Source organism: Oreochromis aureus, linkage group 3 (genome assembly GCF_013358895.1).
Source record: "Oreochromis aureus strain Israel breed Guangdong linkage group 3, ZZ_aureus, whole genome shotgun sequence".
Lineage (NCBI taxonomy): Eukaryota > Metazoa > Chordata > Actinopteri > Cichliformes > Cichlidae > Oreochromis > Oreochromis aureus.
The window spans coordinates 7,035,082-7,050,967 of record NC_052944.1 but is presented as its reverse complement, the minus strand read 5'-3'; the positions used below and the strand labels follow the sequence as shown (position 1 = coordinate 7,050,967).

The 15,886-nt window shown below is 40.0% G+C and overlaps 1 long non-coding RNA gene across 1 annotated transcript; it reads right to left on the bottom strand.

Moving 5' to 3' along the window:
* Positions 1 to 13,991: 13,991 nt before the first annotated feature.
* On the bottom strand, positions 13,992 to 15,662 carry LOC120437388. The gene is made up of 4 exons (XR_005611081.1): positions 15,546 to 15,662; positions 14,588 to 14,760; positions 14,423 to 14,499; positions 13,992 to 14,172 (listed from the first exon to the last, which is right to left on the bottom strand). It is a non-coding gene; the product is annotated as an uncharacterized LOC120437388 (long non-coding RNA).
* Between the last annotated feature and the right edge of the window lie 224 nt (positions 15,663 to 15,886).

Below are 15,886 nucleotides of genomic sequence, written 5' to 3'. Positions count from 1 at the left end.
CAACAATACAGTGTTCAGACCAAAGTTTTGCCTTTTGTATCTTTCACAAATACAGTTACAACCAATAACTGACATCTTCTTTTGTTGTTGTTTTCTACATTAAAGCAAAGGTAAATCTTTCAGCTGCAGGTCTGTACAAGCAGCAGTAAGTTTGTACTGCACACAGGCTTTTACTGCCAAGCATGATGGGGTTTTTTTTTTTTTTTTTACCTGTTCTTAAAATATTTGAAATATTGTATTTGCATCACTTTGCATCTTTGACTTTCTATTTACTCTGCATAAAATCTAAATTTGTATAAATTTAATCTGGAAAGTAGACCATTGGATTGTATATAAAAGTGAGCATTGTGGCCAGTGGCATTACTGTTTTTGTGTTTTTGAAACTAGTCATGAAAAGCATGGGAGAATCTGTCTGAGAAACTCAATGCTGAAGAAAGAAACCACATCCAAAGGCAGGCCCTGCTTTACTATTTTATCCTCAATGAAACTACAATTTAGAAAATAAAGATTGTACTATATTAAAAAAAAAATACTCTGAAGCCGTGAATCTGGTAAAAGTGTTCACTGAGGTTAAAGATCTGCAAATAGGCTTGTAGACTTATATTTTCACCCCTGCTGGCCATTAAAAAGAATGCAGGTTTGAGACTGTTTCACTTTTTCAGGCTATGTCACTGAATCCAGTCTGTGATTGCAGCCCTAAGCCACTCCCACACAAACACTGCCTGCATCGATATCATATAATGGAGATATTTTTTTATTGTAGAAATCTCCATAAATAGTTGTGCGTTGAAGAGTAAACTCCTGGCTGAATTTTACAGCAGATTATTTCATTCTCATTCAAATTCTTCTTAGACATCAGGCAGAAGGATATGTGGAAATTCTTTTCGGAGCACAGGAAGCGATAAAGCAAATGAAATGTGAAATGCTGCAGCTCACCATGACACTGAACCTCCTCAACACCCTCATCACGCATGAAAAATGGCCTCGCTGAGCTGATTTTCTGACTCCACCTTATGTAATCCTTCACATTTCACAAATATATTACATTAAATTTGCTAAAGAAAGTTGCCAAAGTGGGGAAATGCCTATAGCAACAATAATTTGCAGTTAAAACAGGATCCAATCAAATTTGACATAGTAAAGTTAATAAACCGATTTAGAGTGTTAGAAATTTGAAATGCAGAATGGTTACATTTCTAGTTATATATTTATCCACAGATTAATGGAACCAATCAGAATTTTAGTTGTATAATTTCCATCCCATTCACAGGTCCATAAATGAAAGTAAATACACAGCTGCGCACTCTTTTGTGCACAGCAACATCTGTAGCTTTCCGTACGACTGTGTGGCGGCCAGGCCTCTGAGCTTGGGCCTGATGTCTCTCATTTATCTTCTAGAGGCGTCAGATTCAGCACTTTGGCTCCAGAGTTATTACTTTCTTTATAAAACAACAGCCAAAGATAACACCCTTGACTCCTTCCATATTTTTTCTCTCTGTTTGTTTGTCATCTCCTTTTAAAAAACCGATATGTTAAGTTAACCATAAAAACAAGCAAAAGAAGGTTGAATTTTTTTTAAGTAAATCATTTTGTACTGGCATTAGTTTTTTAGAAAATAAAGGGCAGTTTGTAGTATACTACAGTATTTATACATGTTTTTTTATTTGTAATTTTAACATGTTTTTAATTAAAGTTACAGTATATCTTCATAGCATCCAAGTGGCAGTTTCTTCAGCTTTTCTTTCCAGCTCAAATTCAAATTGGATTTTGTGCCATTTCATTTCCAACTTAACAAACAAGAAGTAAAGGGACAAAAATTGCAATTTTTTTAGAGTCAGTGAACGTAAGACTGAACTGAAAAAAAAAAGCATGTTGATTTTTACAGATCATATTCTCTGTATTTTTCAGCAGACTTAATTTCTTTGGACATTTCTAAATAAAAAGAGCTGCAGATTGGTGACAAAATAAATTTAAAAACACTTAACCCATATAGTGAAAGGATCTGATTGTTCTGTTATGCATTGCTTTTCTTTGGTTCAAAAAGCTAGAAAATCACAGATGCAGGTATGTTGTGTCTTGGCTGTGTTCTGTGTATCTTTTATAACACTGTGCAGCTCATAACAGATAGAAGAGCTTAGGAATTAAAAAGGATTTCACCTGAAAACTCACAGAGCTTTTTACTTTGTGTACTGTTTATATGTGCCACTAAAATGCTGCACATGTACTGCTGAAATAATAAAATGTAGATTTGTTTAAACAGGTGAACTTCAATGTGGTTCACCTTCACTGGTGGTGGTCAGAGGGCCCGTGGGCGCCAGTGTCCGGCAGCCTCGCCTCTGTCAGTGCGCCCCAGGGCAGCTGTGGCTACAATGTAGCTTGCCATTGCCAGTGTGTGAATGGGTGAATGACTGAATGTAGTGTAAAGCGCTTTGGGGTCCTTAGGGACTGAGCAAAGCGCTATACTGAATGCAGGCCATTTACCATCAGAAAGATGGCAACTGCTTCTTTTAGCATCCAGCGCTACTGAAGAGTAGCGTTCACAAATGTACTAACACTTTCTAAGTATAACATCTTGATGCATGCTCAATCATCCAGGTAAGTAGATCAGTGCGTCAGTATGATCAAACAGCATGCAAGATGGCTGATTACAGGAACCACCTGAGATTCAGCCTCAGATGCCGACAAGACAGGATTACTCCTAAAAGTCTGCTAAAAGCTGCTTAATGAACGGGTGAGGCAAACAAGTTTTACCATCGACGTGTTAAAATCTGAAGAGGAGTGGATCCAACAGAGACTTATAATGCTTCTAGATGACAATACTCTTAAAAGGTGTTTGAATTCACCGAGAAGGCTCGTCTAGCACAGCACGAGAAGTCTAAAACCGGCAACAAAGGAAGTTTGAATTACTTGTTGTACGTCGGAAACCACAGCAAAATACAAAGAGTGTCCTCAGCGGCCAGAAGAGAGAAGGATGCAGAAAGAGCAATTTGAAAGAACAACATTGCAGGCGTGGAAGCAGAGCAACTACGGACGGACGTTTCGGCCGGTCTCAGCAAAAGCAAAGCCCCAGCATCCAACATCAGCATGGAGGAGAGGAAGGCACTCACATCACTTAGTAATGACAACAACATTATCGTCCTTCAGGCAGACAAAGGTAGGTGCACAGTTTTGCTAAACCAGCAAGACCATCATGAGAACACTTTGACACTGCTCAGTGACGAAAATACTTATGAGCCCCTAGGACCCAGGAAATGGTTACAGGAAGAGGGTGATAGACTGTCTGAAGTAGCAGGTTAGCCTTCTTAGATTGTGACATTTCCATCAGTAATGGGGGACATCTAAAAGCTGATGTGTACCGTAAACCTACGCATACGGATCAGTATTTACGGTTTGACTATCATCATCCAAAGGAGCGTAAACTGGTTGTCATCAGGGCGCTACAACAGAGAGCGAACACCATCCCAACAGACCGCTGTCCCAACGAGAAGCAGAAGAACATCACATCAAGAAGGCTCTGAGTAAATGTGGTTACTCCAGCTGGACTTTTGTCAAAGCTGGGAAGGCACCTAAAGAAAGCTCCAGCCGATCCAGGAGAGAAGGACAGCTGTCTTCTTGAAAACCTGTAGTGATCCCGTATGCATCAGAAGTATCAGAACATTTGAGACGTATTTTTTATAAACATAGCATCTCTGTGGCTTTTAAACCCCAAATCACACTGCGCCAAAAATTGGCCCACCCCAAGGACCGGGGCCCCAACACAAACAGAGTAATATATTGCACGCTGTTAAGTGCCATGAGGATTGCCAGATTTATACATCGGGAAACCAAACAACCTCTGGCGGCGGATGGCACAACACAGAAGAGCTGCCTCGCCAGGCCAGGACTCCGCAGTCTATTTACACCTACAGGCCAGTGGACACTCTTTTAATGATGAGGATGTACATATCCTGGACAGGGAGGAACGCTGGTTTGAGCGAGGAGTCAAGGAGGCCACTTACGTGAAAAGGAAAAGATCATCTCTGAATCGAGGAGGGGGCCTAAGGGTACATCTTTCGCCATCTTACCATGCTGTGTTTGCAGCCATTCCCCAACTCTCTGTGAATGTACTCATGGTCATTGATCAGTGGTCATGAGGATCTGCATACTCATGTTTAAGGAAATGACCTCCCAGCTCATTGTTCGTTCAGTGGTGCTAGTTTCATTCATTATGCAAATGTGCTGTTTATAAGATTGGGGAACCTGCAGTCAGCTGAGACTGAAGAAGTCACTCGGATGAGTGACAAAACATTCTCCACTGAAAACGTTACGTCCAGATGAACAGAATCAACTTTTGGGATTTCTAAGTATAAGTTCGTTTCAAATGCTGCATTCACTGGATATTCTGTATAGGGAGTTTTGGATAACTGAAATCAAAGTAATCATATAGAGAATTACTTATAGAGAATTTAAGAGAACAAATGTTTCAGGATTTCCTTACCTGGAAGAGAAAAAATATACAAAAACTAATTTGCAGTGTGGCAGTTTGGGCAACAAGGAACAGTTGTCCATTCAAAACGAGCACTCTGCCTTTCAAGACAATGAGCCAGACTTTTCAATTGCAGTTTATTCATTTTCTAAGTAACAGATCATTTCAAGTGCTGTGTTGACTTGATATTCTGGGCATGGCCTTTACAATATTTGAAACGTTCATGTGACCAGGTACCCTACTAGAAGCTAAATGTCATTAAACTACTTTTGGAAAGAGGAGCAATCCCAGTTCTAGGTTCATAAGCAAAGCCCTGGTGTGTCTGTACTCAGGACTGCATATGTGCAGCTCTGAAACACCACAGATCATGTGACATGTGTGCGTTGCAACCACAGGGGATTAGCTCAAATGGTAGAGCGCTCGCTTTGCATGCGAGAGGTAGCGGGATCGACGCCCGCATCCTCCAAACGGGTGTTTCACTTTAAACCTCATCATGAAAACATTTAATTTGCAGAGTGAACAAATCCCTTAAATCCCTGTGACTAGCTACCCCTACCAGACCTTACTGTTACTGGGCTTTCATTAGTACGTCACGAGACTCAGGAATATATCCTTCACAGAAAACAGCAATGTAATCTTTAGCCATCATCAATGGGCAATTGATATAGTCTGACAAATAATAACTCATATGTCTTCATATATTTTCAGTGGCACACGTCATTGCATTGTGATCTTGCTACCGCAGGAGACACAGGGGATTAGCTCTTTAAAGTTTGTATAATAAATAAATAAACTTTATTTACTTTGAATACACTCTAAGTTTTATGTGTATGAGGTAGTTGGTTACTCGTGATGGCCAAATTAAGTTTTCTGAAACACTGAAGCTTGTATAGAAAAAGGGTTCATTACTCAAAGCTTTTAGCACCGTCGTTTTTGGTGCCATCTGGTGGCCAATAATATCACGAGCCGCTTGACTCTACAAAATAAAATGAACTGCTTCATTATGATTGTCCGCTCAGTTGACAGCCACTGTTTAATGTCATTTGAGAGTTCTGTGATGTTGGGCTACCATTGTATGCTTGAACATGTACAGTAAAAAGACAATGTCTGTTTGGGTAGGTGATGAGAGGATTTCACTGTGCAAACTTGTATGTTTTTGTGACGATGCCTAAAAGAAAAGTCTTTTGGAGGATGCGGGCATCAATCCCGCTAAACAGCCACTTCACAAGCGCATGGCACAACATAGAAGAGCCACCTCCACAGGACAAGACTCAGCAGTCCATCTGCATCTTAAGGATAAAGGTCACTCTTTCGAGGATGCCAATGTTCACATTTTGGACAGAGAGGACAGATGGTTTGAAAGAGGAGTGAAAGAGGCCATCTATGTCCACTGTGAGCGACCATCTTTGAACAGAGGCGGTGGTTTACGACACCAACTGTCTGCCATCTATAATCCAGTTTTGAGTTCCCTTAACGCCCACTCACATCCTGGGCCATCTGACCTCAGGAATTCACATGACAAGGTGGGGCCAGGTTTCACAATGAGCTCACCCGAAACCCTGGCTGATTAGGTCCCACACCCGCTCTCACACCTTGGCTCATGTGATTAGAGGATCACCAGGTGGTCCTTTGTCCCTCTTTGGGGGGATACTCCCACTGGGTTTAAATCTGGGACTCTCGGCCATTTGACCTTAGAACTGAAGAAGCTTCTCGGATGAGAGGTGAAACGTCTTCAAGCAACTTAAAGAAGTCCAGACGCTTTTCTTTGCAAATTCCTTTGACATGCTAAGCTAGCGCTCTACCATTTGAGCTAATCCCCACATGAGTCAACCCCGAGTGGCGTCATCAGACACTGATAAATAGTCTTCAAATATGTGAGAAAGGTCGGACTTTGAAGTGAATCACCAGCAAATACATACAGAGTATTTCAGAGATGAAAGTAAAATTAATTTGGTTTATTGAACAGATATTTTCGGACTGTGTATTGACGCTGCACCAAAAATAAATCATATACCACAGCATAAACCACAGCCAATGACAACAGGGAGGGGTGTAGTAACTTTTACCATTTACTGAAAAAAGGCATGGGTCATTATCAGCAGAGGTTTCGGATCAAACCACTGTGAGACCTTGGGTCACCCTGTTTACATGCTTAACTTAATAACTAGAGGTGCAGTACTCTAAGACGAGTCAACTGTAGTGACCTTTAACTGATCACACATGCTGTGGCGTTGTAGAGCTGCAGATGCGCAGTGCAGAGAACGGACACACGTGCTTCTGGAAATTATACTGGGATAGTTCCTCCTTTCAGTACGCCACAGTCAGTTGTTTCCTTAGGCATTTCAAGGAGAGAGTAGCATTCGTGTGATCAAACCGATGCATCCGTGGGGATTAGCTCAAATGGTAGAGCGCTCACTTACAACAAATCAGAAAAGTTTGATTTTGCAGGTTGAAAAGATTGATCCAATCACTCTGAAAAGACTTTCTAACAGGTCTTCTCTCTTTAATGTCACAAAAACTGAAAAACATCCCTGCTCATCCTAAAATAATATCAGAAAGATGGCAACTGCTTCTTTTAGCATTCAGCGCTACTGAAGAGTAGTGTTCACAAATGTACTAACACTTTCTAAGTACAACGTCTTGATGCATGCTCAATCATCCAGGTAAGTAGATCAGTACATCAGTATGAGCAAACAGCATGCAAGATGGCTGATTACAGGAACCACCTGAGATTCAGCCTCAGATGCCGACAAGACAGGATTACTCTGCTAAAAGTCTGCAAAAAGCTGCTTAATGAAGTCTAAAACCAGGCAACAGAGTTTGACTTGTTGTGGCAACAGTTTGACGTCCGAAACCACAGCAAAATACAAAGAGTGTCCTCAGTGGTCAGAAGAGAGAAGGATGCCATACCGAGGATGTGGACAAGTGGGTGAAGAATTTGTCTGACAGACAGCTCACCCAAACAGAGAAAAAGATCCTTGCTAAAGGTTTGAATTTTGCTGTGACGCCAAGACAAATCCCGCTAGTGGAACTGATCACAGCCACAGAAAGAGCAATTTGAAAGAACAATATTGCAGACGTGGAAGCAGAGCAACTACGGGCAGACGTTTCGGTCTGTCTCAGCAACGCAAAGCCCCCAGCATCCAACATCAGCATGGAGGAGAGGAAGGCACTCACATCACATTATCATCCTTTAGGCAGACAAAGGTAGGTGCACAGTTTTGCTAAACCAGCCAGACTATCATGAGAACATTTCGTCACTGCTCAGTGACGAAAATACTTATGAGCCCCTAGGACCCAGGAAATGGTTACAGGAAGAGGGTGATAGACTGTCTGAAGTAGCAGGTTAGCCTTCTTAGATTGTGACATTTCCATCAGTAATGGGGGACATCTAAAAGCTGATGTGTACCGTAAACCTACGCATACGGATCAGTATTTAAGGTTTGACTCTCATCATCCAATGGAGCATAAACTGGTTGTCATCAGGACGCTACAACAGAGAGCGAACACCATCCCCACAGACACAGCGGCCAAAGAAGCAGAAGAACATCACATCAAGAATGCCCTGAGTAAATGTGGTTACTCCAGCTGGACTTTAGTCAAAGCTGGGAAGGCACCTAAAGAAAGCTCCAGCCGATCCAGGAGAGAAGGACAGCTGCCTTCTCGAAAGCCTGTAGGGATCCCGTATGCATCAGGAGTATCAGAACATTTGAGATGCATTGTTTCTAAACACCACATCTCTGTGGCTTGAATTTAAGAGAACAAACGTTATAGGATTTCCTTACCTGGATACCTGGATTACCTTTAAGACCTACCATAGAACCAAGTCCGCCAGAGCTTATATTATATTTTTACATGCTGTAGTGCCATTTTTGGGAGCATTTCAAGTTGATATACATCAATACAACCATTATAACCCAAATTTTAATAATATGTATGCATTAAGTGCATAGTAAGTACATAAATTGCAAAAGTGCAATAAACTACAAAAAAAATTGAAAATCGTTTTTGTTTTTTTAACATATATATTTCTAGTTAGAGAAATTTAAGAGGCTTATCCTCAAAACTGTAAATACAAAAAGTTGCACAAACTAGTTTCCCACCACAGGAAATTTATTTTAAGTGTCTTCATAGTTTTATTTTTTGAAATACACCAATTTTCATATACTGCAGGAAAATTGAAAATAAATATTATAATGCAAATTTGCGACCGGGATTTAAAAACAGTTACGCACAACAGAGCGTGCCCTAGTCCGACCGGCTTTAAAGGGTTAACACAATCGTCTTTGGTGGCATCTTTGCTTCTGGAAATTATACTGGGATAGTTCCTCCTCCAGCACTCCACGGTCACAGTCAGTTGTTAGCGGGAGTAGCATTCATGTGATCAAAAAACACCAGTGGGGAATTAGCATCTCTAAACAACAAATCAGAAAAGTTTGATTTTGCAGGTTGAAAAGATTGATCCAATCACTCTGAAAAGACTTTCTAACAGCTCTTCTCCCTTTTAATGTCTCACAAAAAAAAAAAACATCCTGCTCATCCTAAAATAATATCAATAATTATTTCTGCAGATTTGTGGAGGGAATTGGAAGCAGGAAATCGCTGCACGTCAGCAGGTGAAAAGAAAAGAGAGGGAGGAAGTTAAGTTGGACATGTGTGTGTGTGTGTGTGTGTGTGTCACAGAGATCACACAGCTGAGGCATGTGGAGGTGTACAGCACATAGGTGTTTTGACTGACAGCTTCTAGCTGTAATCACGTGTATATTGTTTCCACATGTGAAACGGATGTAAAAATGATTGGATGAAAAATCCCCCGTGGCCGGCAGTCTGAATAAAGGCTGTGAAGTCGTGTCAACATGTTTTCAGTTATCCTGCAGGAAAGTAAGACTTTAACTTTTATTTGATACATCAAAGCGTGAAGGTATGCAAGAGGGACTACTTTTACACACATGTAGACTATTGTACTGATGTTTCAAGTATATTTTTTTGTCTCTAACCACAAGATCAGATGTTTTCTGATAGTGAGTGAGGGTTTTTTTCCAGAGAGAGCAAATGTTTTTAATATATTGATCATTTTTGAGCCATTTTAGTTCACAATGGAGAGATCTGATGAAACTAAAATAATAATTTTAGTCAATTTTAGTCCATAGAATAGGCTGGAAAATCATGGGAGACCTTTGCCTGTTCACATTTCTCTCTGGTGTGATATCACACCCCCATTGTGCCAATGAGTTTAATCAAAGGATGAAAACTAACATTTTGTACCCGAAAAACTATTGAGTATGGATGCAGTCATTTTGTAAATGATTCTGAAAAAAAAAAAAACCTTTAAAAATACAAGATAAATAATTGGTTCTCTTATATTTTTTTTTTATTTTTTACATACAGAATAATTAGCTAGTTCAGTTACAGAGCCAATGCATAACACCACCCACCTCAAAGTGCTTTATATCATCAGCTAGGCCATACAATACCAGAGAGAAGTCCAAAAATCACTCCCATTTAATAGGAAGAACCATTCAGCAGAACCAAGCTCTTAGGTTAAAGAAAAAACATAAAAGAGGAAGAACAATCAACAAAACACAGACTACAGGAGAGAGAGGGCATTGTTAATGACGTGCAGCAGTGGCACATAGACACGTGGAGAAGAAATGCTGTGTCCATCATGGGAAGGCCTCCAACAGACTGATGTAAGATGCATAACTAAGTGATGTTTCAAAAGGAACACTTTAAGGCTAACCTTAAAAATACAGGGGACGTCTGTCTCCTGAATCCAAAGTGTAAATGGTTCTACAAAGGAACCTGAGACTTGAAGGCTCTGCCTCGCATTCTACTTTTAGAGGCTCTAGGAACGACAAGCAAGCCTGTAGTCGTTGATCAAAGTGCTCTACTGGGATAATATGGCACAGTGAGATCTGTAAGTTATCATGGCACATGATAATTCAAAACTTTGTATCTCAGGAGAAAGATTTTAACATTAGAACCACCTGTGTGTGTATGTAGCTGACCTACCATAGATGAACACAAGACTTTGACAGTGAATTCTTTCAGGAGGTTGGAGCGTTCATGGATTGTTGTCAGCAGTTTGTGCCGTTAACACAAGGGACACTCCACAGTCACAGTAACAATAAATGCCAGAACCATAGACTGCATATAAAACATGAATGTAGCTTTGGCGTTTGGAAAGTGAAGCCAGTAATTCAGCTTTCAGTATTCCTGATGGCCGTGAGGAGGGAACTCATTTGGTTTAGAAAATAATTCTTCTTCTATGGAAGTCTGGAAAACAAAGACTTTGATCCACAACCTCAGGAAACACTTTCCTGATGAATTCGTGGCCAGAGTCACTAGTTTCAAGTCTTATTTAATACAATGTGACTTTCATTGTATAAATTATGTTCTCCTTTGTGTAACTGACAACTTGCAAGCCTTTGAGCGTGTGCCTCAATTAAACAGTGAAATCCACACTCACTTGTCACATCCCAGATTCAACATGTCTAGACTGTCACGGCAAAAGTGCACAGCTTGAGGCTTCATAACAAGTTTTTGCAAACTAATGGATGGACTCACAACAGTGACAGTCTGTGGCATAATGTTGCTTTCTAAAGATATGACCGGTGTTTTCTTTTGGCTTTTTTTTATATATATATTTTTCTCATTTCTCATTTTTTTCTGAATTACAATATATGAGATTATTTTCTTGTTCATCCCATAAGAGCACTCAGTTTCATAACAAGAAACCGAGGGTTCTTCATGTCTGGTTCAGACATGAAATTAACCAAAACATTGGTCCAACTCATGCATTTGCCACAACAAAGAAGGCAGATGTTGTAAATTCTCCTCAGCATCAACTCCACATGCCATCGTCCCTATTCTTCATCTCATTACTTGGCATATATAATCTCTGGTTGTACTGTGGCTTTTTGGGGCAGGGAGACAGAGTGAACTATAAAGGGTTTTATACAAGCTGAGGAGTGGAGTTAAACTGGAAGGCAGTCTGCATGTTTGTATGGAAACAATTCTTTCATGAGTTGCAATTCTGTTTGATTCCAGATGTAAAAAGCCACAGGGAGAGAAAGATGCATATCAGTCTTGACACCTAAATCCAGGATGATGCTGCACTTGAAGTGCTATCCTAACCTCACCGAAAAGACTACATTTAGCAAAAGTATTCTCTGTGCATTTCTTTTCCTAAGCAATAATGATTCTGAACAAGCAGGATAGAAATTCTTCCAGTTATATTAAAGGATCCACATACTTGTTTGGGGAAGAAAAGTGAGTTAGGTAACTTTAAACTTTGCATATTTGTTGGTGTAAGACAGGCTGGTCTGAGTATTTCAGAAACTGTTGATCTGCTAGGATTTTCCCACACAACCATCTCTGGGGATTAAAAAGAGGAACATATGCAGTGAGCAGCAGTCCTTTGAGTAAAAATGCCTTGTTGATGTCAGAGGTCAGAGAATGGCGAGACTGCTTCAAGATAATAGGAAAGCAGAAATAACTCAAATAACCACTCATATCAACCAAGGTGTGTGAAAAGACATCTCTGAATAACACATTGAATCCTGTAGCAGATGGTCTACAACAGCAGAAGACTACATCAGGTCCCACTCCTGTCAACTAAGACAGCACAGGCTCACCAAAATTGGAAATTAGAAGACTGGAAAAACAATATGAGCAACATTCAGAAGGTAGGGTCAGAATTTTGCATAAAAACACGAAAGTGTGTCTCCGTCATGCCTCGTTCAGGCAGTTTTGCTATACTATTGGCTGTAAATTACTTCAGGTGAATGGAATGTCTCTAAATGCTCATCTCAGCCAAAAAGCTAAGGATTTTTTAAAACTGTGAATCATGCAAAACCGCTCTGGTAAAATGCAGGAATTGTTTTAAAAAGGGAAATGAGCATAATAAGTTCCTTTGACAATAATTTTTTAAAAATCACAAATTATTATGATCCTACTTTAAGTCTAATCTCTGTACTCAAGTAATTACACCAAGTCATGCAAATGTTTTGTGTTTGTTCTTGACAGGGAAGCACGTTTTCTTTCTGGCTGCTTCTCTGTGGTCTGACCAGAAACTAACTCATCCTTATTCTAGAAAGTGAAGCACAACATGTGGCAACAGAGCCCACAAACATGAGCTCATTCCTCTTGAGGGGAAACTAGCAACTGAAAAAAACAGAGATAGAAAGAGAGAAAGTCCCAGTGTTCCTCTCCACATCCATTTGTCTTTGGACTACATTCCTGCTCCTCTTCCTCAAATGAAATGGTTATCCCTGCAAACAATGAGAAGACTGAGCTGCAGGAGCATCTGCAGCATGTGAAGTGGGACATGAAACAAAAATTGGCTCACAAGGTCGAGGTCAACTTCAGCATCAGCACATTCTTTGAGCCAAGGCGTTGGAGAGAAAGCAGGCGCGAACTGAAAATGGCCCTAGTCTCTTCCTAACATGCTTTTATTTCCCACATACTTCGTGATCAGCAGGCCTCAGTATGTTATCAGGTAATACTGAGACAAACAGCTGCTTACGTGCTGAAATGGATGTATTATTTGAGAAAAGCATTACACATGAATCAGAAGAACAATACATTTTGACCAATAGGCTAACAATTAAAGTAAACTCATCAGTATTAAAAATACAGCTGGAAAGGTGAACTGTTCCTACTTTAAGAGCAAGTGCAAGTGCAGGCAGATATGTTGCAAAATGTATTTACCATCATAATTAAATACAAAAGAAAGAATGTGCAGAAAAATCTGAACTCTAAACTCACACCTATGATATTAATTTAAAAATCATAGTTGACCTTTTCGAGTTATTGTAACAAAAAAAAGGAAAAAAGTCTTTTCTGTGGCTAAGTCCTCAATTTTCCTTTATTCCTTGTAATGTTGTCAGTCTCCATATGAGTCACGTTGACCACGTGCTGTGTGCTTCATGCTTTGCTCTGGAATGTCAGGTTTCAAATTGCATGTACCCGATATTGCCTTGCCATGCCATGCCAGAGATATAAGATTGTGTGTAACTGTAAAATCAAATGACTATTATTTATTTGCAATAAAATAACATAAAACACACACCAAAGTACACACAGGACTTTTTATTAGTAAGTTACAATGCGGACACATGCACTGCCAAGGACATTTAAAAAAAATAATACTATGACATTTCATCATGTTTCAGTTAAACAAGTTAAGAATCAAGCAGTTAAGTAAAAAAGATTTTTCTGTTTATAACAATTAGAACATGTATGATTGAACACAGAAGAAACATGCACTTTACTGCACTGCAACATAGAAAATTATCCTAAGTGTAGAAAAACATATCATTTTCATTTGACAAACACTTGATGATACAAATGTGTTTGCAGTGACTGACTCACCCGAGTTTCTTCCAGAAGCCACAGGTTAACAGGTTAAAGGATATTTATTGTGTCACACAGCATGTTCTTTGGAAACTTGTTCAGCGCAGCGGTTTGAGAAAATATCACAGGCTGTCTGAGCGAGCAGGGTTTCCTTGATGTCATACCCTCTCAGAGGCAAGTGCGGTGTTGGTGGTGCATCACGGTGTAGTGTGATGTACCGGGTTGTCAAAACCGGCTGCTGACATGACAGAACACTGCCCTCCTGCACCAGCCCAAAGGCACTTTCCACAAGGGGCTTGTCAGGTCAGGGATCTGGTAATGGACCCACAATGCCTCTGTAGAATCCACTCCTAAAGAAAACATCAATGACAATAATGTAAGGAAGAAGGTTATTATACTGAACAACAACTAAACTAAAAAGTGTGAAACAGTGGTGCATAAGTTAGAGACTGGGATGTATATATGTACATGACTGAGTTAGCCGTCTTCAGAAAGTGTAATGTTGTATGTAAATTAATACCTATTCTGACACATGCATGTATGAACAAATAGCAACATGCATTTGTAACACAGGAAACCAAATTTTACAAATCTAATTACCGTACTCCAGTCTGGGCCATCCTATTTGGTACCGGCTTAGTGAAGATCATAGAGTTGATAGGTCCTGGCTTCACACCCTAACAGAAGACACATTTACTATGGATGGTGTTGCTGTTCATATGTAAACATGGTCTAATTCAAAAACTTTAACCTTATTTAAATTACCACTGTCCGTGGCTTGTGCCATTGCTGTTCAGATTCGGTGCAGCTATGCACAGGGGACAACCGGCACTCTGAGTTGTGAGTAGTGTGCTGTTTGGAAGAGCAGTGCCACTGTGTGATTGCACATAACAGCACCTGCCACACAGGAGCACTGGCGATGAATCCAGAAGCTTAATCTAAGAAGAAAGAACTAAAATTAAAAATGTAACATTATCTTCATGGAAGAGCCAAACAGGAACATAGTTCAGTGTTATGGTTACTGACCCCTACAGGCTTACCCTCCTGAATGCTTAGGGTTTCCTTCTCTCCCTATTAAAACAATTTAACCATCCTTGATAACTGTAATAACTTAGGTTGTGTATATTTGCAGTATTAACTTGGTGTAAATTTGTTTCTGATCACCCAAACACATCTGACTAGTCAAATTAGGTGTGATAAAGCAGGGGGACAAGGAAAACATTCAAGTTGATGGGCCTTCAGGAATGAACTTAACTAATGCTTAAATGAACGGAACCCCACTGAACAGGGATTAACAACTTTACACAGCTTCCTGCCTACACTTAGTCTGTGTGGTGCCTCACTCTTCCTCATTGACCTGTAGCACAGAGCTCTCACACAGACCTCCCTGTCAACCTGTGTTTTGGACACTGAATAAAGATACAAGAACCATTAGCATTATTTCTGTACTACTCATGTCAACACGTCTTAAACATATATACTTTACACGTAGCAAGAGTAGCATTGGGTAGTTAACTACCTGCTTAGTTAGCCAACTACCTAACGCTATTATAAAAGTGTCTAACAACAAAAGTGACATTAGTTAAACCTCAACTATAAACACCGTTTAAGGAAACATGTAATGTAGAGAATTGACATCAAATGAAACACATAGCGGAGTAACGTAGTGTTTGCATTTCACGTTAGCTAACGTTTCTTTGTCGGTTAATTTACGTTTTCTTACCTTCGTAGTTGTGTATATATGATGCAGCATATAACTTAAATCCTTTATCTAACATGCTGACGGGGTTTGTCGTCACTCTGTAAATCCGATGAACATCAGTGATGTTCAAATTTGGGAAACTCTTGTAGGACGAGTGCAAACGCGGAGGTCGGATTATGAATGAGTGGGAGGAGTTGCGCCATTAGAAGGAAGAATACATGACGCGTCAAAAGGCTGAGTGCTTTGAAGTGCGGCCGTTAGGTCACGCCTACTGAGGGCATAAATAGAAGTCAAAAACAGCATTAGTGTGTGTTAGTCTGTTCCTCTGGCTTTGCGTTTCTTAACGTTTTGTCCATTTCCAT